Genomic DNA, 27,864 nt, shown 5'->3' with positions numbered 1-27,864 from the left:
CCCTAAGAGCTCCTCCATACCCATTTAGCCATTCTATGAGAGGCTCCCCGAATCGGAGGATCAGTAGAGACATCTAACATCAACCATGGAACCCAGACCTTGTCAAACTTTTTCGGACATTTCCTACTGACCTAAAGGGCATGGTATAAGGGGACATATTTATTAACCAGGGCAATCCACCTGGCCAGAGGGAGGGGGCCGACACATCCTTCCAGGCCATCACTACAACTTTATGTGCACAAAACAAGAGAAAGCGAACCAAAATGCGTCTATAAGAGCTTGTCTCCAACCCATTAATAACCCCAAGCAAACAAACTTCAGGCGTTAAAATAAAGGGGAATTCCAAGTGATCCGACAAGAAATGTATTACCTCCCGCCAAAAGGGCACAACACAGGAGCAAGTCCAAACCGCATGTAAGAAGGTGCCCCTTTCTCTCCCACACCTAAAACAGTCCTCCGACCCCCGAGACCCATCCGATGCAGTCGAAGTGGGGTATAATACAAACGAAGGACAGACCTGGATTGAATAAGCATATCCTGAGCACCGTAGAATAATAGGTCTTAACAACCTCCTACCACATATTCTCCGAAAGGCTGGGAATATCCTCAACCCACTTCAACTACGCCACAGCAAATGGGTCCGGACCAACTGATTGCAGCAACGCATAGTGAGAGGCTTAGCCAGGTCAGTGGTCCCCAAGAGCATCTCCAATTAATTAAAGACAGGGGTATCCTCCTCCCCTTCTAAAAATCATAACGCTTTCTATTTTGCATCTACAGACCCATATTAGGGCTTGTTTTTGTGTCACCAATCGTACTTTGTAATGACATCACTTTTATAACAAACAATTTTATACAATCTGCGGTGAAAAAAAAAATATATTTCACTGTAGTGAAATAAAAAAAGGCCATTTTGCTACTTTTGGGGGATTCCGTTTCTGTAGGTCCATACTGTTACAAGGATACCCAATTTATGTAGGATTTATTTTATTTTACTACTTAAAAAAATTATAACTACATGTACAAAAATTTGTATGTTTAAAATGATCATTTTCTGATCCCTATAACTTTATTTTTCTGCATACGGGGCCCCACCTCGTATGAAGCACGCTCAGCGGTAACAGGACCAGGGCGCATCCGCAGCGTATTTGACTGCAGAGCAAGCTACATGTTGCGGCTGGGTAGCTCTTCGTGTCTGCTTGTGACTGAAATCCACTGCTACAAGTGGACACACAGAGCTACAGGGAGCTCGCTCTGCTGTTGCTCTGTGATTGCCGGCAGCGCATCCGCAGTGTCAAATACCCATAAAAAAGAATCTGGCAGCTGGATCACCAGTGCTAACCTGAATACACAGGTTTATAGTGCGGTTGATCCAGATTAAAACAAGGTATACCTTACTAATATTGGTAGGTCACAAAGTAGATAGCAGAGCGGCACTGCGACCCGTTATACAATAGCAGCGCCTATCTATGGACACTGGATCGGCACTGTGGGTATTTAAGAAAAACGATCAGCGGTGGTGCTAGGAACAGTGAAAGACAGCATCCATAAGAATCAATAGTTGCAGAACATGGAAGCAATCCTGCACTCACCGCAGCAGTATAGATCATCCGACTCCTTCCCAGGACCTCCAACAGGTGGACAGGCAAGGCTGGCACGGGGCGGTGACTGCCGGCAGTTTCATGCAGCGTGGGGCACTTCTTTCGGCCTCCCCGGAGGAAGCGCACCACGCTGCGCGAAGCCGCCGGCAGTTGCCTCTCAGCGCACCAGGCCAGCCTTGCCTGTCCGTCTGTTGGACATCCTGGGAAGGAGCTGGATGACCTATACTGCTGCGGTGAGTGCAGGATTGCTTCCATGTTCTGTAACTATTCTTACTAATATTGGTCCAGCCTTTTCAAAGCTAGCAATAGCATTGCTAATGTGTTAATTCTGCTTTCAATGGATACGGGAGCTGGCCTTATCATCATTTGTTCCTCCGCCCCCTGTTTTCATAGATCTCCACCCCCCTCAGCGCTCTGCATACAGAACAGTGCGGTCATGTGGGAAAAGACTCATGCCATGAAGACGTGAAAGTGAAGCCTGCATGAATATTTACAAGGGTAGCGGAGATCCCTGAACACAGGACAGAAAAAGGGATGCTGGGAAGGCATAAAATGCAGTAAGAGTATACAGCGGGTGAAAGAAGTATTGAACATGTCACCATTTTTTATAACATATTGGACATCTTTAAAAGGTGCAGAAAAGCAGAATGTACTCTTATAGACCGGCAGTTTGTTGTTGTCATGAAAGGACACATTATATTACTAATGCTCTATTTTTAAATATCAAAACAGGGCTTAAAACTGTGTCAAATCAAGATATTTTTCTCACCAGCATCTTGAAAAATAAATGATAATTCTTCATAATACAGACACAGTATTGATAGTTTTAAAAACTATAAAAAGACTTTCTGCCATGTTTGCATTTAAATGGCAAATCTGTACATACAGAATATCTAGCCTATGCCAATGTGATGTCTACATCTACCCTTACTATAAGCACCTTTACAAAATCCCCAGTACATACAAGTGTGCTGTCAAGTTTTTTAAAACTCTATGCTAACAATTCATTCATATAATATAATTCAGTTATATCTGAGAAGGCGATTTAAAAAAAAAAAAAAAAAAAGGTAGATATCAATCTGCTCCTTCAGACTCCTGAGTTGCATAATTACTTATTTAGTAATACATCATTAGCTCCTGTACAGATGCATAGCTTAATAAGTTTACCATCCAGCTATATGAGAAAATAAATCAACCCCCTTGAGAGTTATACTGTTGGCCATATTGGTTGTGTCCGAGAAATAATTCTATTTAGGCAATGGTTGCAACAAAAGAAAAGAAGAGACTCATTCAAGGTCTATATTGTCCAAATTACCTTTCAACACATTAGCTTGGCCATTTCATTCACATCTAGAGCACGCAGGAACTTTAGCATTTTCAGGAGAGCTGTTTACTTGGTGTAATGTGTGTTGGGTTTTAATGTCTAATGAGCCATATACAAGTCAGGAATTACTGTTGAATCTGTAAGGAAAAAATACAAGACCAGAGGATGGCGCCTCATGCATTACCCAAAATATAGGAGTCCCCTAAAAGGGGATTTTGCAGGATCTATAGATTAGCTGCTCACCTTGAGCATACGGAAAGTACGCTTAGCACCCTATTTAGGGTATGTAGTTTCAAAATTGGATCTGTTCAAACCAGAAGGTCTCAGGAATATCTGCTGGTTTACTTGTAGTGGTATTTTATACTGGCAAAGAAAAAAAAAAATAACCTTTTGTCCAGGCGCTTGGTGTCCCGAAAGAATTGGCAGGAAGGGTGAAGGTATAGAAGCAAATGAACATTTATTCTTTACAATGTATTATTTGGAGATTCTTAGGGAATTACTGTTGATACTACAAGGGTCAGCTTGGGGGGGGGGGGCAGTGGTATTGCTAGGGAGGTGCAGGTTGTGGACTGTGCTGGGTGACACCACCAGGCTTGAGATCAACTTATTCACTGTCCGGCTGTGCCATCTGCCCTATGTCACAGTGATGTTCATGTCTCATAAGCTGCTTTCATGCTGTGGCCGGGCTGCAGTACATGGCCGCGTGGGTGGTGGAGGAAGCACAGAGGGGAGAATGAAGGCTGGCCTGAGCAGAGGAGATGTGTGTGCAGCACAGAGCTCTCTCTGCTGGGTGTAGCTGTCGCCCTGGAAGGGCTCCAATAACTTACTTCCCAAAGCAACTACAGCCTGCCTACACAGCCATCCTAAACCAGTTGATGTAAGGCCCTAGTCCTTTGCATTGCCAGGGTTTAAATCCTCTTCCTAAGTCATTGTTCTAACAAAGTTCTGAAGTCTCGAAGTTGTGTCCCATATATGTCAATATGTACATATTTATTTACAGTGGCCCATTATTTTTTTAAACAAAGGGTTCAAGGAGGGGTTAATAGTAAGACCTTGTTAGCTTAATCTTCTGACCTCTAAAACAAATGGAAATTATGCATTTAGTTGCCTCATTTACCTATCCAAGTAAGGCCAGTTTCACACATGTGTAATATGGTTCTGTATTTTTCCTAAAGTCCCATCCTGACTGCAGGTATAATCATTCAAACTAACAGCATCATAGATCCTAATGATAGATCCCTATGATGCTTTCAGTTTATGTAATCAGAGCAGCTGCAGTTATGATGGGACTTGCAACCATGTGTTTCTTCTGATACGCGATTCCCTCATATTGTTCTAAAATGCCTGTCCTGCACTATTATTTTTGTGTTGCGTTTTAGTACTGATTTAAACTCAAACCACAGTTCAGTGCCAAGGAGGAAGTTCTCTATAGGTACGTTCACACGCGTAGATTTTTTAGCATGTTTTCCACTGCGTATTTGAAAGTGGGCGGGCTCTTCTCGGCTGTCCGCAGCAGATTTTACGCTGCGGAAAATCCCCCACAGTCCCTACTGACTTCAATGGGGCTTGCGAAGGATTTTCCGCAGTGTACATTCCGCCTCGGAAAATCGGCTGTGGACACCCGAGAAGAGCCCGCCCACTTTCAAATACGCAGCGGATAACCCGCTAAAAAATCAGCGCGTGTGAACGTACCCTAAGGGTGCGTTTACACATGCATATTTTTGCTGCAGATTTGCTGCTGCAGATTTTGCTGCTCATTGACTTAATTTTGTAGCAAAATCTGCTTCATACCCTTAGGGCTTGTGCACATGGGAATTATTTGCACCTGTGTGCAGCACCACACCTTTACCCTTCCATACATATCTGCTGCTTACAAAAACAGAAGGATTTTCACACTTTAAATTTCTCTTGTAAGATATGTTCTAGATATCTTTAGTCACCGGACATACAGTGGGGCAAAAAAGTATTTAGTCAGCCACCACTTGTGCAAGTACTCCCACTTAAAAAAAAGATGAGAGAGGCGTGTAATTTGAGACATAATGAGAGAAAAAAAATCCATAAAATCACATTGTCCGATTTTTAAAGAATTTATTTCCTAATTATGGTGGAAAATAAGTATTTGGTCACCTACAAACAAGCAAGATTTCTGGCTCTCACAGACCTGTAACTTCTTCTTTAAAGGGGTACTCCGGTGCTTAGACATCTTATTCCCTATCCAGAGGATAGTGGATAAGATGCCTAATCGCGGGAGTCCCACCGCTGGGGACCCCCGTGATCTTGCACGCGGCACCCCGTTTGTAATCAGTCCCCGGTGCGTGTTCGCTCCTGGACTGATTACCGGCGACTACAGGGTGGGCGGCGTGTGACGTCACGCCCCCGCCCCCGTGTGATGTCACGCTCTGCCCCTAAATGCAAGCCTACAGGAGGGGGCGTGACAGCCATCACGTCCCCTCCCGTAGGCCTGCATTGAGGGGCGGAGCGTGACATCACATGGGGGCGGGGGCGTGATGTCACACGCCGCCCTGTAGTCGCCGGTAATCAGTCCCGGAGCGAACACGCTCCGGGGACTGATTACAAACGGGGTACCCCAGCAGTGGGACTCCCGCGATCAGGCATCTTATCCCCTATCCTTTGGATAGGGGATAAGATGTCTAAGCACCGGAGTACCCCTTTAACTCCTTAACGACACAGGACGTAAATGTACCAGACGGGTCCCCCTGCTTAAGCCAGTACACGTCTGTGCTCGTCTGAAGTTTGCTAGAGAGCATTGGTATGATCGAGAAGAGTACTGGGAGAATGTCTGATGGTCAGATAAAAAAAAAAAAAAGTACAGGGTAGGCCATTTATATGGATACACCTTAATAAAATGGGAATGGTTGGTGATATTAATTTCATGTTTATGGCACATTAGTATATGTGAGGGGGGAAAATTTTCAAGATGGGTGGTGATAATGGCGGCCATTTTGAAGTCGGCCATTTTGAATCCAACTTTTGTTTTTTCAATAGGAAGAGGGTCATGTGACACATCAAACTTATTGGGAATTTCAAAAGAAAAACAATGATGTGCGTAATTTTATTCTTTCTTGAGTTATTTACAAGTTTCTGACCACTTATAATATGTGTTCAATGTACTGCCCATTGTGTTGGATTGTCAATGCAACCCTCTTCTCCCACTCTTCACACACTGATCGCAACACCGCAGGAGAAATGCTAGCACAGGCTTCCAGTATCCGTAGTTTCAGGTGCTGCACATCTCGTATCTTCACAGTATAGACAATTGCCTTCAGATGACCCCAAAGATAAAAGTCTAAGGGGGTCAGATCGGGAGACCTTGGGGGGCCATTCAACTTGCCCACGATGACCAATCCACTTTCCAGGAAACTGTTCATCTAGGAATGCTCAGACCTGACACCCATAATGTGGTGGTGCACCATCTTGCTGGAAAAACTCAGGGAACGTGCCACCTTCAGTGCATAAAGAGGGAAACACATCATCATGTGGCAATTTTGCATATCCAGTGGCCTTGAGGTTTCCATTGATGAAGAATGGCCCCACTATCTTTGTACCCCATATACCATACCATACCATCAATTTTTGTGTTCCAACAGTCTTGGAGGGATCTATCCATTGTGGGTTAGTGTCAGACCAATAGCGGTGGTTTTCTTTGTTAACTTCACCATTCACAAAAAAGTTTCCTCATCACTGAACAAAATCATCTGCGTAAACTGAGGTTCCTGTTTTTTGTTTTGCCCATTCCGCAGCACCTGAAACTATGGATCCTGGAAGCCTGTGCTTGCATTTCTCCTGCGGTGTTGCTATCAGTGTGTGAAGAGTGGGAGAAGAGGGTTGCATTGACAATCCAACACAATGGGCAGCACATTGAACACATTTTATAAGTGGTCAGAAACTTCTAAATAACTCATGAAAGAATAAAGTTACGTTAAAACCAAGCACATCATTGTTTTTCTTGTGAAATTCCCAATAAGTTTGATGTGTCGCATGACCCTCTTCCTATTGAAAAAACAAAAGTTGGATTCAAAATGGCCGACTTCAAAATGGCCACCATGGTCACCACCCATCTTGAAAAGTTCCCCCCCCCCTCACATATACTAATGTGCCACAAACAGGATGTTAATATCACCAACCATTCCCATTTTATTAAGGTGTATCCATATAAATGGCCCACCCTGTAGAACTTTTTGGTAAAAACTCAAATCGTCGTGTTTGGAGGAGAAAGAGAGCTCTGTTGCCCACCTGGGCAACAACGAAGTGGCTTTGTAAGAAGCATTTCAAGGTCCTGGAGTGGCCTAGCCAGTCTATAGATCTCAACCCCATAGAAAACCTTTGGAGGGAGTTGAAATTCTGTGTAATCCAGGGACAGCCCCCAAAACATCACTGCTCTAGAGGAGATCTGCATGGAGGAATGGGCCAAAATACCAGCTACAGTGTGTGAAAACCATGTGAAGACTTACAGAAAACGTTTGACCTCTGTCATTGCCAACAATGGGTATATAACAAAGATGAACTTTTGTTATTGACCAAATACTTGTTTTCCACCATAATTTGCAAAAACAATTCTTTAAAAATCAGACAATGTGATTTTATGTTTTTTTTTCCTTCTCATTATGTCTCTCATAGTTGAGGTATACCTATGATGAAAATTACTGGCCTCATCTTTTTATGTTGGAGAACTTGCACAATTGGTGGCTGACTAAATATGTTTTTTTTGCCCCACTGTAGCACCTTTTTTTTTTATTTAGTCAGTTATTCAGCTTCTAAGGAGCTCCTAATGGGACGGACCTTTAACCCCTCAAGGACCAAGGACGTACCGGTACGTCCTTGGTCCTGCTCTCCTGATATAACACGGGGTTACACGGTAACCCGGCATCATATCACGGCGGGCCCAGCGTCATAGTGAAGCTGGGACCCGCCTCTAATAGCGCGCAGCGCCGATCGCGGCGCCCCGCGCTATTAACCCTTTATCCGCGCGCTCAGAGCTGAGCCGCGCGGCTAAAACCGAAAGCGAAAGTTGCCAGTTAACTCAGTGGGCTGTTCGGGATAGCCGCGGCGAAATCGCGGCATCCCAAACAGCTTACAGGACAGCGGGAGGGCCCCTACCTGCCTCCTCGCTGTCCAATCGCCGAATGACTGCTCAGTGCCTGAGATCCAAGCATGAGCAGTCATGCGGCAGAATCGTCGATCACTGGTTTCCTATGAGAAGTGTGTGCAGTGTTATAGGTCCCTATGGGAGCTATAACACTGCAAAAAAAAAGTGAAAAAAAAAGTGAATAAAGATCATTTAACTCCTCCCTTATTAAAAGTTTGAATCACCCCGCTTTTCCCATAAAAAAAAAAAAAAAACAGTGTAAATAAAAATAAAAATAAACATATATGGTATCACCACGTGCGGAAATGTCCGAATTATAAAAATATATCATTAAACCGCTCGGTCAATGGCGTGCGCGCAAAAAACATTCCAAAGTCCAAAATAGTGCCTTTTTGGTCACTTTTTATATCATTTAAAAATGAATAAAAAGCGATCAATAAGTCCTATCAATGCAAAAATGGTACCGTTAAAACTTCAGATCACTGCGCAAAAAATGAGCCCCCATACTGCCCCATGCACGGAAAAATAAAAAAAGTTATAGGGGTCAGAAGATTACAATTTTAAACGTATAAATTTTCCTGCATGTAGTTATGATTTTTTTCCAGAAGTCCGACAAAATCAAACCTATATAAGTAGGGTATCATTTTAATCGTATGGACCTACAGAATAAAGATAAGGTGTCCTTTTTACCGAAAAAGGTACTACGTAGAAACGGAAGCCCCCAATAGTTACAAAACGGCGTTTTTTTCTTCAATTTTGTCGCACAATGATTTTTTTTACCGTTTCACCATAGATTTTTGGGCAAAATGACTGACATCATTACAAAGTAGAATTGGTGGCGCAAAAAATAAGCCATCATATGGATTTTTAGGTGCAAAATTGAAAGAGTTATGATTTTTTAAAGGCAAGGAGCGAATTACGAAAATGCAAAAACGGAAAAACCCCCGGTCCTTAAGGGGTTAATTGTTAACTAGGTACATGATAATGACTTGGGTGTGAAATAATACATCTAAAAAGCATATAATTTTAAATTTGTGTGCACTAGTTCTTTAGAACAGTTCTCTAGATCAGTTCAGTTATTTTGTCCAAGAAAAATACTTCCGTTAATATGGTTTGTGTACAGGTTAATAATATATTACACCAAGCCACACAACACAATGTTCTACAAATTAAGATAAAAAGTATGTGTAAGTAGCTGCCACTACATTCATACTGTCCTATCTGAGGGCATGGCCATGACCTTATGGTAATGTAAATATTTTAAAACCATACCTTCTATTTAAAAAAATAAATAGTCAGGTCATACTTTTTAAATCAGTAGTCTGGGAGCTAATACTCCCAACAGCTGTTAAAATGAAGGATAGAGGCACTCCGATGAGCACTTTGCCTCTTAATTTCTATGAGATTTTGAGTGACATTTACAAAGACTGGTGTGAGTTTTAAACTTGTTTAGAGCACAAATGTTGCAAAGAAAGTGGCGGACGTGCACCAAATGTATTAAATGGCACACAGACTTTGATGAATCCTCATTGAACTGTTCTACTTGACTTAAATGTTGCAAAGAAGGGGCAGCTGTGCATCAATTGTATGAAATGTCACATGGACCTTAATACAATTTTCCCATAGAGCCATTTTGATAGTGTTGGCCTGCCCTGTGATAACCTCTAAATATGGCCGTGCAACAAAATGTTGCACATGATAAATCAGTGACCGCTGCAGTTCTCCGCTAAGCATTTTAGTGATCAGTGGAGCTCTCAGCACCCACACCCTCACTGATCAAAATGTTATAAGGAAATGTCAAGTTTAAAAAATTAAAAGGTATCCTTTAACCCCTTCCAAACATTTGACACATATGTACGTCAAAGATCATGCCAGAGTGGGCCTAGGAGGTGAATCTGTGCAATACAAATCAGGTGGTGGCTAATCTGAAGCTGACAATCACTGTGATATGCAGATAGATGTCCCCTCCACCCCTGCAGTCTGCAACACAATTGTTACATCCAGCGCTCTGGCCAGACATGCTCTTCTGTCCCCTTCTGCCAACAGGGCTGGGATTCGCATTGCAGGACACTCCCGCATACGACTCACCTCATGTGTCCTCTCGCAGTGACGGCGCGCGTGCCCCCTCCTCCTGATTAGTTACACCTGCACCTTTTCTATAAGTATCAGCACCTCCCACTAATCCCTGCCAGATCTTTGTTTGCCTTAGAGAAAAGCATTTTGTCCTTGCCTTTCCGTGTTCCAGACCCCTTTGTTCCGTGACCTTGCTCCTGTGCCGCCTGCCTTTGACCTCCTGCCACGTTCCTGACCTTGTACCTGTGCTGCCAGTCTTGACCTACTGCTATTTTGACCACGACTTGCCATATCCCTCCTGTGCCTCGTACCACCTCAGCCGCCTGTGTGGTCAAGTCATGCGAGGGGTAGCGGCCTGGGTGCCGCCTGCCGCAGCAAGAGCTTCCCGCTTTGTGGCGGGCTCCGGTGAAAACCAGCGGGACCTTAGACTCCGCTCCCTGGCACGGCCCATGTCATCTACCACACAGGTCCAGCGGAGTCTTACAACAATGAAGTGGGTGAAATGTAAAGTTAATATTTACAGCATTTCCACAACAAAAAGGGAAGAGTCCAAAAACTGCAACATACTTGGAATCCCCTGCAGATTTACAATGTAAATGAGAAGGATTTGTTACATCTCCTTCATTACTATATCTTAGAAAGTATAGTACAATGCAAATGAATCTGTGACATGAGAAGCGGGCTTTGTACAGTTGAAGTATTAATGTTTTTCTATTTTCCCTTTGTGTAAGGAGGACATGTAGATAAGACCACTTCTGTGGACACACTTCTACCGAAGACTAAAGATTGTGACAATGAGGGTAATTTAGCATTAAAGGTAGCAGCTTCCTGGATACTACAGATTTGTTTTGGGGTGCCGAGTGCCTAATAAGTATACTACGGAACTAACAACATGCGAACTAAGTGGCAGAATCTTAGGACAGCTTGATAATTCTTCCCCTTTACTGTTTATATATTTGTAACCTCAAAAAAATCTTAATATGAGGCTGTACCAGAGTCCCACATCCACAGAATTTTCTCCCCTAGAAGCAGCGTTTATAGGATAACTAAATCTGTACATAGAGTATCTGTGTATATACACCACAATAACAGATGGTTATGGAAATCGGAAACAGAAAAAACAGGAGAGAGTGGCATACAAAAGACTCTTTACACCATTATGGGTCCTGAATAATATAAACTGCTACAATTGTCAAGCATGTTTAGTTTTGTGCTATTATAATTACATGTCCAAAATTAGCACTGTAAACAGATGAAGTGTGCAAGTTATAATTCATGCTTGTCATAGTTACAGGTGCCTTATAGCACATACATATGCACCTATATATCATACTGTGTTGCATAAAAATTAAACCTGCAGGTCGCCATCACGTCAACAATCACCATAATCCCCCCCCTTACGTGACCTCTCTAATCTTCAACCTCCAGCACACTGATCCCGATGATCCTTCCCCTCCGCATACAAACACCAGTGTAATCCCTCCACTCTCAAGGTTTTGTAATATAAATCCACTCCATTCCTTGTGTCCCTATAAACTATAATTCCAAGAGGTGTAATGAAAAGTTTAAATGAAATGTTGTTAAGTAACACAAGTGTAGCGTGATGTCTACAGTAAGAATTACGTGTACTTCAGTGCATTGTAAACGTCATTAGTCCCAATGACTTGGGTGGGCAAGCAATTTTAGCAAAATCACAAAGGCAATAAAAGTTCACCTTTCACGATGTGTAGCAACTTCTTTTGCCTGCCCACATTAAGAATTAGAAGTTGACAAGATTAAATGTTCTTTAAAAAGGTATTCAAAGATAAAAAAAAAAAAAAAAAGAAAGCCACAGAACCACATAGAATTACTTACCGTACCTATCTGCCGAAGTTTTGAAATAAAATCCATTTGTTTTGGACATAATACTCTCCCTTTTCGGTCACTACTTCCTGGTTGAGCAATTACTGAGTACTACAATTACCAGATTGCACTGCATTTCCTTACCTCTTCCTCACAGTAATTCCACAGCACCCCTGCCAGTTCCCCATCTGCAGCTGTTGCAGAACATTTCGGTACATCACAGACTTTTGCTCTACAGTTAGCAAATCTGCCGCACCTGCTACATACATTCCCTGCCTGTGGAAATGTTCAGAACAAGGCAGCATGCTGTAAACTCACCTAATTCTTACTTTTATCCCTTTCCTCCTGAGGACATACACATCTGTCCGTATGTTTCTGAAAATGGACTTATGCATAGGTCCTGCTCTGCGCGATGCACTGCAGAAGATCAGTGGTGGGACCCAGCTGTCCATCACAGTCAGGATCCCGCTGCAGAGACTGAGATCACACCGGTCTTGGCAGTGTTAACCTAATAGGTAATGGGATATTACCACTTAAAGAGATATACTGTATATGCCAGATTAAAAAATGGGGCTTGGTCATTAAAAAGGTACTTCGGTGGAAAACACATTTTTTAAAATCAACTGTTGCCACAAAGTTAAACATTACGAACAGATTTGTAAATTACTTCTATTTAAAAATCCTTCCAGTACTTATTAGCTGCTGTATGCTCCAGAGGAAGTTGTATTTTTTTCTGGAGTTCTTATCAGTCTGACCACAGTGCTCTCTGCTGACACCTCTGTCCATATTAGGAACTGTCCAGAGCAGGAGAGGTTTGCTATGGGGATTTGCTAGTACTATGGAGGAGGAAAATTTTGCTGTAGATGTAGAAATATAAATGTGAAAAAGGAGAATGCTGCTGCCAAATTGCAACAGCCATTAATGATCAGCACAGGTATCTGCTACAGTGCCTGAAATTGGATATAACTCTGTTTAAACTCCTATCCAGCCATTAAAAGGGTATTCCCCACATAGACATCTTATTGCCTATTCAAAGGATAGGGGACAAGATGCCTGGGGGGGGGGGGGCGTACACTTGAGAAGTGACATCACACCACACCCCTTCCAGTCATGTCTATGAGAGGGGGTATGATGTATATTTAGCTGAGGTTTCTATTTTTATTTTTTTGTAGAAAAGCAAAATTCAATAAAAGTTTATTGTAGCATTTTCACATGATCAAAGAATCACAAATTTATTTTTGTCATTATAATGACAAAATGCTGTGACTAATAGAGATAACAATTGGAGAGGCTCTTGTCAGACTATTAAACACAGTAAACAAGGAGAGGGTTACAGTATAAAATACAATAGATTTGCTTCTCAAATTTAAGCCAGATATTTATTATAGTAAAAATTACATAGCAAAATTCCCTTGGGGATGTCACAGGGCCCTTGTGACCACCCTCCGGCTACTTACAGTAAATTAATTAAAATAGTAATAAAAAAAGAATACTTCTGCTAGTGATCAAAAGTGCATAGTGATATTCACAGATGATTAGAAAGGCATTATGCGCCTTGTAGTTAGTCGAAAGTAAATGTTTGTCTTTATGTGTTTGGCAGTATGGGACTTGCAATTGCTGTAGTAATCACTCATATGTATATTGTAATTCTATGGTAGTGCAAATGCCGTTGTAGTAAGTAAAGTATTGCACGTAGATCCTTAATAGAATGAAATAGATACCATATTTTTCGCCCTATAGGATGCACCGGCATATAAGACGCACCCAATTTTAAAGGTGTAAAATCTAGAAAAAAAAAGATTCTGAACCCAACATTGATCTTCAACCTGCAGACCTCCTGATGTTGCAAAACTACAACTCCAAGCATGCCCGGACAGCCGTTGGCTGTCCGGGCATGCTGGGAGTTGTAGTTTTGCAACATCTGGAGGTCCGCAGGTTGAAGACCACTGGTATAGGAGGTAGTACTCACGTGTCCCCGCCGCTCCGGACCCGTCACCGCTCGTCACCGCTGCCCTGGATGTAGCTCCATCGCTGTTGCCACGTCCCCGTGGTGTCCCCGACGCTCCGGATGTCTTCTTCCCTGGGATCCACGCTCTCGTCGACATCATCACGTCGCTACGCACGCTGCTCCTATTGGATGACGGGACGGCGTGCGCAACGACGTGATGATGTCGAAGGAGAGCGCCGGCCATGCAGGGGATCCCGGCACAGAGCAGACAACGAGGAGGAAGGTAAGGTCCCTCCCGGTGACCTGTAAGCTGTTCGGGACGCCACAATTTCACCACGACAGCCCGACTGAGCAGCTGGGTTAGTGTCACTTTCCCTTCAGACGCGGCGGTCAGCTTTAATCGCCGCGTCTGAAGGGTTAATACAGGGCATCACCGCGATCGGTGGGACCGCCGCGATAGGTGTGTGTATTCACTGTATAAGACACACCAACTTCCCCCCCCCCCCAGTTTTGGGGAAGAAAAAGTGCGTCTTATATGGCGAAAAATACGGTACACACTCCTCCGCATGTACAGCATATACAGAAAGTCAAATGGTGCTCTACACCTCTCACCTATCCCAGTAGTGTTTGCAGCCCAGGAGATAGCAGGTCAGTGAACCCCCGCTTGGCGCTGGTCCTAGAGTTGTCTGTGCAACTCACACTGGATTGTACTGCAATAAGCCGACAGCCTGCCGCACCGGCCGGAGATACGTGCAGAAATCGTTCTGCCGGGGGCTGTCCTGATGGAAACTTCTTGTGAAGCGGACTCAGGTTATGTAGCGGGGATGAGTAGTTGTGATGTCCTCGTGTATCATCCAAATAGGAAGTTGTTTGATTGACAGGGCACTGACAATCAATATAGCCAATATCAAAGCAGCACTATATGATTATACATATATTCAGGTATAGGCTGGATGCGTTTCAAGACCTCCGTAGGTCTTTTCTTCAGCAGCTCATTCAGGACCTCATTCAGTAATCCTGCTGTGACTAGTCATTTTTCTAAACATGGTCCCTGCCTGGCGGTGACTTGTGACAAAACAATGGGATATTTATTTATTTTTTGCGACTTTCTAGTAAAAATGGCAGTGATAAATTCTGACCACTACATCTACAAACAGAAATCTGACTGTCCATAATTTTTTTTAATAAAGCTGCGGTGGGCAAAAAAATCACAAAAATAAGTTGCACACAACGCATGTGCAACTGTTTTGTGCCAAACCTCAGCCAAAAGTGTAAAAACTAGGGGTGTCCCGATACCTATCGGTATCTGGGCCGATACTAGCCATTTACATAGTATCAGGGACTCATTTAATGTCCCTGATACCATGTCCGATGCCTGCTGCCGCTCTGCTGCCCCGTTCTCCGGTCCTCCCGTCCGCATCATAGTGTTCCATGGAGGAGCATGTGACACACACGTCACTCCTCTTCCTCCCCTGCACCCGGCGTAACGCTACCGAAGAAGCGGAGTGACGTATATATGTCACATGCTCCTCCATAGGACGCCATGATGTGGACCGGGAGGACGGAAGAACGGGGCAGTTGCTGTCTACAAGGGCGGCCGCTGTCTACAAGGGGGGCCGCTGTCTACAGGGGGGGGGCTGCAGTCTATAGGGGGGGGCTGCAGTCTATAGGGGGGGGGGGGCTGCAGTCTATAGGGGGGCCTGCAGTCTATAAGGGGGGGGGGGGCTGCAGTCTATAAGGGGGGGCTGCAGTCTACAAGGGGGGCTGCTACTAATGACTGCCGGGGGGCTGCTGCTAATGTCTGCAAGGGGATACTACCTACTATTAAAGACAATCTTACAGCAGAGTCACCTGCACTAACTTGAATTTATAGGTAGATAGTGCAGATGACCCGGTTTCTACCGCTGCTCATCATGTGGCCATAGGTCTCACAGACAATGCAAATTCCCTGTTCTGTCCAATAGAGAAGAGAGAAATCTTGGCTTATACTACAGCAGTTGCCTCCATTGTACACAACAAGGAACTCACATATACAGTAAACAGCGCCAGAAACCAGGTCACCCTGCTGTCAGATTCCCTTTAAAATAAAAGTACTCGTACTTGGTATCGGCAAGTACTAGAATTAAAGTATCTGTACTCGTACTCGGTCTTTAAAAAATGGTATTGGGACATCCCTAGTGAAAACAGTGATAAATTCCCTCCTGTGTCCTAAAAAAAGGAATGTGTATAGAGCAGATATTATGCTCCTCCCAGTATAACATAATAAGGGTAATGTCTGGCCCCCACAGGAACTCTAAAAAAAAAAAAGTGGTGTGGTGAGGCATCAGGTAGCTGTTTTGATGAACTGACTGAATTCTCGCCTGTATTGGCTATATTTTTGCAGATGGAAATATAATGCCTCCATTGCAACCTTGCTGGGTATGCTGGTGTAAATTTATGCGACATTACATATGTCAAACAATGCCAATCTGGCTCCTAGCACATATCTGGAATTTTAGCAATTTGAGCAAGGGGCTGGAGCATCTGGTCAATCCAAAGTGATAATCGTTTAAGCAGTGAAGATTTGCATGAGATGATCGGCCGCATAGGAGGAGGATCTATCCCTCTGTTGGTTTTAAGTAGTGAGTAAAGCACTGGTGTTACACGGTTCTGCACACATAAAGATATATCTTCTGTCTTAGAGTATGCCCTAAGCTTCCCACTCCAAAAGTAAAGTTTGTAAATCCTTGTGAAATAGACGTGTAGGATCATATGAAATCTAATTTCATATAGGGGTTATGGTCACTAAGCATATATTCTTTGGTATGGTATGTATGTGTGGTGGCCCAGTACAGGTGGTGTTACCCTGTACCTCTGCTGCCCTGTCAGGCAGCTTTCTTCAGTGTCCCCAGGGCCCCCTGCATTGTTTCCCCCCTGTATATATGTGTTTTATTGTGAAGTATGTTATATAATGTATGGTTACCTTAAGAGTTATACCAATGTAATGTGTCATGTGATTGTTACCCAGGAGGTATCAGTGACCAGCTGACCCCAAGAGTGACCAATGGGCTCCCTGCTAGTCTCTCCCATAAAAGCCGGGGAGGAGCTAGCATCTCTCTCTCTCTCTTCCTGCTGAGGTCCAGTGCAGTGCAGTCGGGCCTAGTGTGTGTGTCCAGAGTATTGGGGGCCTCAAGTCATGCCCTGCAGCCACAGTCAAGTGCAAGTAAGCTAAACCTGCAGCATTGTCAGTCATCAGTCAAGTCAGTCTCTTTCAAATTGTCAAGCAACGTGGTCTGCACCAAATTGTCTAGTCCTACTACAAGTCCCAGTAAGCCCTTAAGGTCTCTGAGTCACTGGTCACCTCCTTGGGCCCTGGCTGAACTGTATAGACTTTACCAACTGTCTACCCTCAGTAAAGCTACCGTTGTCCGTAACTTGGCGTTAGAGTCTTTATTCTTTATTTGATCCAGCGGTATACCTTCGGGTGGTTATAGGCTAAACCATGCCCTGGCATCACAAATACAAGGGGTTAATGCCATCTGCCCCTAGGGTAACAACATCTTCCCTACACCACACACCCCGCTACCACATATGGGAGTGGGGCCGCCATCAGGGGGGTACAAGGGATACCCCAGTAAGGGACCCGAAGCCCAGGGGGGCCCAGCCAGAACTGGCACTTTTTTTTTTATATTAGCGAGTCAGTGAGTGACAGTCACTCACTGATCGCTGGGACCGTCACACTATTGTCACGTCTGGACAGGGAAGGAGTGCACACTATTCTCGCCCACTCCCCTGTCCCTGCCTACTTACGCACCTGCCCTAGACAACAGGTCCGTAACCCCGGTTACAGTCCCTTCCTAAATAAGTAAGTGAGGGACAGTCAAAAAGTCAACACAATAAACTACAAAACTGACAAAAGGTCGGGAAAGGCTGGAGGTACACGACTAACAGAAAACAAACCTAAACACGCACACACAAAAATACGTAGTCAGAGGGCCAAGTCTAAACCTGGAGAGCACGAAGTACAGTAACAGAGTATCAAAGGGAAGTCAAAAGCTAAGCCAAAAGTCACAAAAACAGAATAAACAGAATGAGCACAGAGTTAGCTAGGTAAATTACTAAGAACTATCACAAGCAGGTACAAGTACAAAGGAAAAGATCAGATCAACCAAACAGGATATAAATATAGGGCACTGTTCACACAACAAACAAACTGGACTCCCCACTCCACTATAGGAGTAGCCATTAATAATAAAGCTAAATAGGCTACTGGCCAGCAGACACACTCCACCATGTGGACAAAATGCTGACCCAGTAGGAAACGGAAATATAATACAATACATGAAACACTATACTAGAACCGGATGAGTCTGAATAGACTCCAGAATACCAAACAGGAATATAAAATACAGAGCACAGGGTACAAGCAAGACTCAGACACAGTGTGAAAACAGACAGAGCAGAACGAACAAACATAATCCTAAACCTTTTTTGCGCCGTGATTTGTAATTTTTTTTGATACCACATTTGCATATATAAAAAACTTTTAATACATTTTTTATCAATTTTTGGGGGGAATAAAATATTATAAAAAAGCTGCAATTTTGGACTTTTTTTTTACGTTCACTCCGTTCAAAGTATGGGACAATTAACATTATATTTTAATAGTTCGGATATTTACGCATGCAGAGATACCAAATAGGTTGATAAAAGAAACACTTTTTTTACTTTTATTATTGCACTTTAATAGTCCTCATAGGGGACTATTAATAGCAATCATTTGATTGCTAATACTGTTCAGTGCTATGCATAGGACATAGCACTGATCAGTGTTATCGGCTATCTTCTGCTATGGTCTGTTCGATCACAGACCAGAGCAGAAGACGCTGGGAGATGGATGGAGGCAGGTGAGGGGACCTCCGTTCACCATTACAGATGATCGGATCGCCGCGGCAGTGCTGTGGGCGATCCGATTGTCCACATTAAGTGCCACACTTCTGCAGATGCCATGATCTGTATTGATCACGGGATCTGAGGGGTTAATGGTGGACATCCGCACGATCGCGGATGTCTGCCATTACCGGCGGGTCCCTGGCTGCTATCAGCAGCAGCGACCTGTCGCGCATGACCCAAGCATCGCTCCGATGCTCGCGGTTATGTATAGGACGTAAATATACGTCCTGGTGTGTTAAGTACCACCTCACCAGGACGTACATTTACGACCTGCGTAATTAAGGGGTTAAAGAGGGGCCACCGGATCCTCTAAAAAAACACAACACAAGCATAAAAACATACCAGAATTATTATTTTTACTAAAAATACCTGGGCGAACAAGTGGCTCCACGATTGCCATCTGGATGCAGATGCTTGGCTCAGGAATGGAGGAACGCCATACTGCAGCAGACAGGCCGAAGATGTCCTTGCATCTGGTTCACTTGAAAACGGAATCAGGAACATGGAAAGTGGCACCAGAGCAAGTGGTTTGGGTTGGTTTTTCTGTCAGGGACTGACCAGGGGGACAGGGAGATGAGTCCTAAACTGACCCTAAAACCGCTCTCCCTGCCTACTTGCCCATCCACCCTAAACGATGGATTGACAACTGGGCGCCGGTCCCTTCCTGCGCTAAAGTGCAGTGGCGTAAAAACACATAATATACATAGTCACAGGCCAGAACAAAAACGGAAAACTACTAGACAACCAGAAATACCAAACAGGATACAAATACTAACAGGGTAAGAATATAAACAGGCAAACAGAGCAGAATATAGTGCATTAACAAACAGTACATAAACCAGATATTAGATAAACGGAAAACATGATAAAATAAACAGGATAGAAATAAGGACACAAATTATGATGGAATTTGCGGAAATACATAAACAAAACAAAAATAACTTTAACCATCATACAGCAGCACAAATCACTTATCTCACAACAGAATTACACCAGCTTGATTTATAGAAATTTAACTTAGCACTGGAAAAGCTGAAAGTAAAACACTATTGGTTGGCTAATAGACCGGGCTCCTATCTTGCAAAACAAATAAATAAAATCTCTCAGAAGGGCATTCATTATCTGGAACTACCTACGGGAGTAAGAGTGCAGGACCCTAAGGTAATAGCAGATGAATTTGCAAATTATTATGAGGCACTATATTACCAAGAACAGATCATTCAATGGTACACCCATCTAGAACAGTAATAGCTTCATTTCTGTCTAGACTGGACCTTCCTTTACCTACAGAAATTCAGAAGAAGACATTAGATCAGCCAGTTACATTGGAAGAGGTTAGAAAAGCTATAAAAACCCTTAAAACAGCAAAAGCTCCGGGGCCAGACGGGCTAATTAATGAATTTTATAGAATTTTCGGAAACTGTATAGCTCCTTATTTAGTAGATTTATTTAATAATATATTTGAAACAGGGAAGGCCCCAAGTGAAATGCTACAGGCCACTATAGTGGCAATCCCCAAAGAGGGGAAAGAGTTGACGTCCCCTGCCCATTTCCGCCCTATATCACTCCTAAATACACACCTTAAATTATACTCAAAGATCTTGGCATCCAGGTTGGAGCAGGTCCCACCAAACTTGATAGGAGCAGATCAGGTGGGATTTGTCAGGGGGCGTCAGTCAGCTGATGGAACTAGAAGGACCCTTAATGTGAACTCGGCAGCGAGGTTCGGTCGGATGCCTTCTCTGTTCCTTGCACTGGATGCGGAGAAGGCATTCGACCGCATAAACTGGCTGTATTTGAGGATGGTATTGGAGAGGTTTGATATACCCCGAGCTATGGTGGATGCCATCATGGCTCTGTATAGTTCGCCCTCAGCAAGAGTGAGCGCAGGGGGGGCCCTGTCTAGATTTTTTTCCATATCAAATGGGACACGACAGGGATGCCCCCTGTCACCTACTATATTTGTTTTAATGATGGAGCCATTTGCTCAGGCTATTCGGGAAACTACAGAGATCGGGGGCATCCCTATAGGGTTAGTAGAACACAAGGTGGGCTTATTCGCCGACGATGTGATTCTTACTATAGTAAACCCTAAAGACTCATTGGAGTCGGTGATGCCATTGTTGAACCAGTTTAGTGAGATCAGTTATAAATTGAATTTGTCAAAAACAGTGGTACTCCCGGTGGTGATGGCCCCTGACGAGAGAAAGGAACTGGAGCAGAAGTACCCCTTTATGTGGAAGGAATCATCACTGATGTATTTAGGAATCAGACATATGATCTCCCCAGTACAAACAGTGATGTTTAATATAGAATGCCTTCAGAAACAAATTAAACTTTTTTGCAGTAAATAAGAAGGTATTACTCCCTAAAATTCTATATATATCTTCTCAAATCTGTCCCTAGAAGTCCCACAAACAGTAATAAAAAAACTGCAATCCACTTTGATTACATTTATTGCAAAAAAACAAACCAACTAGAGTAGCTTTTAAAACCTTATGTAGACCGACAGATCAGGGGGGATTGGGCTGCCCGGATCTTGGAACATATTACCAGGCAATTCATCTTATGCAATTACATAGATGGTGGCATAATGATCATATATTGAAATGGGTTGAGGCAGAAGCATGTATGACAAGAACCTCATCACTAAGAACTGCCCTGTGGATTATTGCTATACAGGGCAAAATAATTCCCACAACCAGTCCAACAGCTTTAGCAAGTATGAAAATTTGGATAAGAACGAATGTAAGTAAGCGGCGTGATGTGATTAAGTATGAAAATATAACAATGGAGGTAGTACAGCAATTAATCCCCGAGTCAAGATAACATATTCCTGCCCTTTGAGAAGATTAGTGTTAAATATAAGCTCCCTAGTAGAGAATTTTTTAAATATTTACAGTTGCGCCACTTAATTAGCACATTTAAATTTAAGGAGAAGGCCCCTTCTTTATCTTTTGGGATAGTGTTCTCCAATCCGGGGAGGAATAAGGGGGAATCTCACTAGCTTATAAAACCTTCAATATAAACCACAGGGCTTAACTAAATTTCAATAAGACTGGATGAAGGACTTAGGTATGGAGATACCTTTAGAAATATGGTCACCGTCCTTCTCTCTCCCAACCAAAGTCTCACATTGTGTAGCACACTTTGAAGTGTCCCGTAAATTACTCTACCGTTGGTACTTTACTCCACAACGAATGGTGAAAATGGGACTTGGGACTTCAGATTTGTGCTGGAGGTATGGAGTGGAAGAGGGGTCTTTATTGCATATATGGTGGAACTGTAAACCCATATGTCGAGTTTGGCGAGAGATTTGGGATTAATTGGGGAAACTATTAAAAGAAATACCATGGGGACCAGAAGTAGCTCTGCTATCATTAAGATTAGATAAATTACCACTCTTTAAACAAATAGCAATATTTCATATACTATCTATAACTCGTCTGGCAATAGCTAAAAGATGGAAGTCCCAGGAGACCCCTTCGCTAAAAGAAATAATAAATTCCCTTAAATATGTAGGCACAATGGAGTGGTTGAGATTGAGGCGGTTGAGTAGCTCAGATGGGGTTAAGAAAGAAACACAAATATGGGAACAACTAAGTAACAAATTATCAGCTTTAGTATCGGAAGAGGAGGGAGGGACGGATTGAGAAGCTTTAAGGAAAGAAAAGAGGCTGGAAAGAGAAAGAGAGAGAGAGAGTATAGGTGAGAGAATGGATCAGAAAGTAGAGAAGGCAATTTATTGATTTATTAATTTTTTCCTTTTTTTTTTCTTTTTCTTTTTTCCTTTTTCCTTTTCTTGTTTTAGTTTTTTTCCCCTTGCATGACTTATAATGCAGATTATAGACATTGCTAAGATGTATGTAAAACAATACTGATACTAATAAAACTTAAAAAAAACACTGCACTATGCATGCTGATGCCTGCCTGAGGTCACCTAGCGATGGGATGTCTGTTTGAGCCCAGAGGACCCAAGCACAGCAGGGAGAAGCAGTCACCAGGAGAAGAGAGGAGCACCCCAAAAGAGGCAGAAATATTAAATTGCAGTGGAAGGCAGATGAAGACAACAAATGTCTGGGGGCCACTATTAACGGAGGGGCCTACCGAAACTATATCGGGCCCCCATATAGTTTGGGTAGGCCCGTCTGTTAATAGTTGCCCCTATATAGTTTGGGTATGCCCGTCTGTTAATAGTTGCCCCTATATAGTTTGGGTATGCCTGTCTGTTAATAGTTGCCCCTGTTAACAGAAGGGCCTACCTAAACTATATAAAGCAATACCGACCAACTAAATATACATTTTATTGCATAACCCCTTAAGGATGCAGTTTGAAGCAAGCTCAGGTGCTTAGCGTTCTTCATACCCAGTGGGTCCTGTCTGCTCTCAGCAGCCAGGACCCACGGCTAATGCCGGACATCACGATCAGGCAGATGTACGGCATTAACCCTTTAGATGCCGCGATGAAAGTTGTTTACACGTCTAAATGCAGGAAATCGTAACACATGTGAATAAGCCCCTTCCCTAATAAAAGTCTGAATCACCCCCTTTTCAAATAAAACTTTGTAAACGAAAATAAATATATACTTTTGTGTTATCACGGTCTGCATAAATGTCTAAACAATATATTACATTAAATTACAATATATTACATTAAACCACACGGCCAATGGCATAAGCGTAAAAAACATACCAAAGTCCAAAATCCAAATTTTTGGCCTCCATAAAAAAAAAATTTATAAAAAGCGATCAAAAAGTCCCATTATGACAAAAATGGTACCTAGATAAACTACAGATCACAGCGCAAAAAAAATAAGCCCTCATACATTCCCATTTACCACAAAATCTAACAAAGTTATAGGGGTCAGAAGAGAAGAATTTTAAGCATGCTGATTTTTGTTCAAAAAGGTATGATTGATTTTAGTATACAGACTTGATCAGTAACAGTATGATGGTAATATGTATGGTGATAATATTCCTCCTTGTATACTGGTATTATTGGTAATATTGGTTTCAGAATACAGGATTTGGTCAGTAACAGTATGATGGTAATATGTATGGTGATAATATCCCTCCTTTTATACTGGTATTATGTGTGATGGCAATATTTTGCCTTATATATTGGTGCAATAAAACTGCATGGCGGGCCCTGGGGCAGATTTGGGGCTGGGCCACTGGGGGCCCAGGTCTTGCGTTGTGTAAGGGGCCCCACGATTTCTGATGGCAGCCCTGTATGGGAGTGCAGAGGATAAAAGAATGGATTTTTATTTGTATGTTTTACATTGATTTTTATTGTGGCAGGTTGTGTGTCCGATGCCATTAATTTATGGAGGGACAAAACTGCCTGCTGTTCGGCAAAATCCATACTTAAAGGGGTACTCCGTTGTCCCAGCATTCGGAACATTTTGTTCTGAACGCTTGAAGCAGGTGGCAGGGGGTTGTGACGTCACTGCCACGCCCCATTATGATGTCACATCACGCCCCCTCAATGCAAGTCTATCGGAGGGGGCGTGGTCCCTCCCATAGACTTGCATTGAGGGGGCGTGGTGTGACGTCACTGTTACGCCCCCTCGTGACGTCACACCACGCCCCCTCAATGCAAGTCTATGCATATGTGGTATCGCCATGTGAGGAAATGCCTGAATTATAAAAATATATAATTAATTAAGTTGCACGGTTAATGGCGTACGCGTAAAAAAATTCCAAAGTCAAAAATAGCGTATTTTTGGTCACTTTTTAAATCATGAAAAAATGAATAAAAAGCGATCAAAAAGTCCGATCAATACAAAAATGGTACCGCTAAAAAATTCAGATCACACCGCAAAAAATGAGCCCTCATACCGCCCCGTACGCGGAAAAATTTTGTTTTTTTCCAGAAGTACGACAAAATCAAACCTATATAAGTAGGGTATAATTTTAATCATATGGACCTACAGAATAAAGGGAGGGTGTCATTTTTGCCGAAAAATGTACTGCGTAGAAACGGAAGCCCACAAATTTACAAAATGGTGTTTTTTCTTCAATTTTGTCGCACAATGATTTTTTTTCCGTTTCGCCATAGATTTTTGGGTAAAATGACTGATGTTATTACAAAGTAGAATTAGTCGTACAAAAATAAGGCATCATATGGATTTTTAGGTGTAAAATTATTACAAAGTTATGGTTTTTTAAAGGTAAGGAGGAAAAAACAAAAGTGCAAAAATGGAAAAACCCAGGGTCATGAAGGGGTTAACTAATTAACAGTGTAAGACATGTAAGAAACATTACAAGTATCAACACATTTTGACTCATTTTCTGATTCAAAGAAATGTCTCTTTATGGTTAAATTACGTACATATTTGTTGATATCACATAATGTGAACAAATTGAAAGTATTAGTGGGTGCAACGTTAAAGGGGTACTCCGGCACTTAGACATCTTATCCCCTATCCAATGGATAGGGGATAAGATGCCTGACTGCAGGGGTTCCGCCGCTGTCGATCATGCCCCCCCCCCCTCCTTCGTTGTCATATTCCTGCTTAGCCAGTCGTTCCATTCTTCCACGGACTTACTGGAGAAAACTGCTGTGGGGACGGCCACCCCTGGGGATCATCTGTTTGTCTATATGGTTTAACATATTCTGATCCCGCCAAGGACAAGTTTCATCATTAAGCAATATTTCAACTCATGTAACAGCACTTTAAAATCCACTCGATTCTGTTCCACTAGTCTGGTAGCGGAAAATATTTGCACAGCTTTGGCTGGGTAGATTAACAGCACACATACTAAAACATTACATGTCGAAGACGTCGCCTGTGAGTTACTGCAAAATATATATGCAATATGACAACATGCAAGAAGACTCAGAATAGTGAGGATAGTAATTTTTTATTTGTTACCCATAAACATGTTGCGTTTCAATAAAAGTTGCCTTGATCAACTTCTGCTGAAACATCACATGTTTATGGGAATCAAAAAATTAACACAGCCTATAAGCACTATTTTGAGCCTCCTTGGATACTGTGATCTTAGATATATTTTGTATTGAAATCTTGACAAGTGTTTTGCATGATCACTTGCATGAGGGATGGTTTCCAGTCTGTCTTTTTAATTTTATTTTTTTACTTTTGTGTACCTGTCAGTGACTGGATGTACAGTATCTCACATTATTGAGTACATGTTTCACATTTCTGTGTGACAACATTGAAGATATGACCCTCTGCTACAATGTAAAATAGTGAGTGCACTGGAGGCGTGCCGGCCGCAGCGTGACTTCGCGGCCAACACGCCACCTCCATTTATCTCTATGGGAGAGGCGGGGAGACAGCATTTGTGCCTCCCTGCCTCTCCCATAGAACTGTATGGGGGCATACCGTCGACCTTAGAGAGGTCGATGCTACGTGCATTAGCCGCTCACATAGAGCAGCAATGTGGGGGCCCGTGATCAGACACTTAGCCCTTATCCTGTGGATAGGGGATAAGTTGTCTCTTGCTGCAGATGTCCTTTAAAGGGGTTGTGCACTGCCCTGGCTTTCGGAGCTCCGCACGCAGCGTCCGGAAGTTCATTACTCCGAACGCTGTGTGCGGGCTTCCGTGTTCGCGGCCGCCGTGCGTGACGTCACCCCCGGCCCCCTTTTGACGTCATGCCTGCCCCCTCAACGGAAGTCTATTGGAAGGGGGCGCGACCGCTGTCACTCCCCCTTCCCTTATACTTTGGTAGAGGGGGCGGGCGTGATGTCACGAGGGGGCCAGGCCTGTTTTTTTTAATAAAGTGTAAAAAAATAAACAAATGAATGGCCCTTTCCCAATAAAACCTTGTATTATCATCCCTCCCCCCCCCCCCCCAAAAAGAAGAAGAAAAGCCCAAACCTATACATAAGAAGTATTGCCTTGTCTGCAATGACTTGTACAATAAAACGATCATGGTATTTGTCCCACATGGTGAACGCTGTAAAAAAAAAAAAAGTAAATGAAATAAAAAGATACGAACAAAAATGCAAAAAAAAAATGTACGCAAATTTGGTCCAAAATGTGAAATAAAAGAAGATTTAAAAAGGTATCATGAATCACAAAAATGGTATCAATAAAAAGTACAGCTTGTCCCGCAGAAAGTAAGCCCCCACACAATGCAGTTGGACAAAAACAAAGTTATGGCTGTCAGAACATAACACAAAAAAAGGGTAGAAAAGGATTTTGTTGAGAAAAGGAAAAAGAACAAAAAAAGCTATATAAAATGGGTATCGCCATGATCGTACTGATCCGCATAATTTTTACCATACAGTGAATGCCAAAAAAAAAAGATAAAAAAAAAAAAGTCAGAAATTTTCACATTTTTCACAATATTTTGGAGTTTTTCACAAAAATGCAGCACGAATCAAAAAACATGAATGATGCAGGGGGATTGGGGGGAGATTGATGCGGGGGTCTTGGGGGGGGGGGGGGGGAGATGAATGATGCAGGGGTCTCGGGGGAGGGGGGAGGGGAGATGAATGATGCAGGGGTCTTGGGGGGATGAATGATGCAGGGGTTTTGGGGGGGGGGATGAATGATGCAGGGGTCTTGGGGGGGTTGAATGATGCAGGGGTCTTTGGGGGGGGGGTTTGAAGGATGCAGGGGTCTTGGGGGGGGGATGAATGATGCTGGGGTCTTTGGGGGGGGGGAGATGAAAGATGCTGGGGTCTTGGGGGGGGGGGAGAGAGGATGAATGATACAGGGGTCTTTGGGGGGGGGGGTAGATTAATGATGCTGGTGGGGAGTGTTAAGGCAGAAAGGGACAGGGGGGCCTGAGGGGGGGGGGGGGGGGAATTGTAAGGATAAATGATGCATGGGCCTTGGGGGGGGTAGAGAAGTCTGCAGGAGGACTGAGGGGACCCAACCACATATATGTGCATACTGTGGAATCACCACAGTGGAATTCCTCCACCAAAATGGACGTACATCCAAAGAACGAACATGTTCGTTCTTTAGGTGGATGTCCATTTAGCAGGTGGAATTCCACCGGACTGCATTGTCATCTATAGAGAGAGCGCACATCTGTACATTTCTTCAGCCAATGGCT

General features: G+C 43.1%; 1 protein-coding gene across 2 annotated transcripts in view; it reads left to right on the top strand.

The window, feature by feature from the left end:
- Positions 1 to 27,864, top strand: part of RGS6 (regulator of G protein signaling 6) — a 536,396-nt gene that overhangs the window by 29,188 nt on the left and 479,344 nt on the right. The window contains exon 1 of one of the 2 annotated variants that reach the window (XM_056545774.1): positions 2,021 to 2,158. The exons of the other annotated variant lie outside the window; for it this stretch is intronic. The gene's annotated coding sequence lies outside the window, so the exon portion shown is untranslated. Of the gene's footprint in view, positions 1 to 2,020; positions 2,159 to 27,864 lie in introns of those variants that run through there. 2 annotated transcript variants of the gene reach the window in all.

The sequence above is a fragment of the Hyla sarda genome, chromosome 11, assembly GCF_029499605.1.
Source record: "Hyla sarda isolate aHylSar1 chromosome 11, aHylSar1.hap1, whole genome shotgun sequence".
Lineage (NCBI taxonomy): Eukaryota > Metazoa > Chordata > Amphibia > Anura > Hylidae > Hyla > Hyla sarda.
This window is presented reverse-complemented; position numbering and strand designations above follow the sequence as displayed.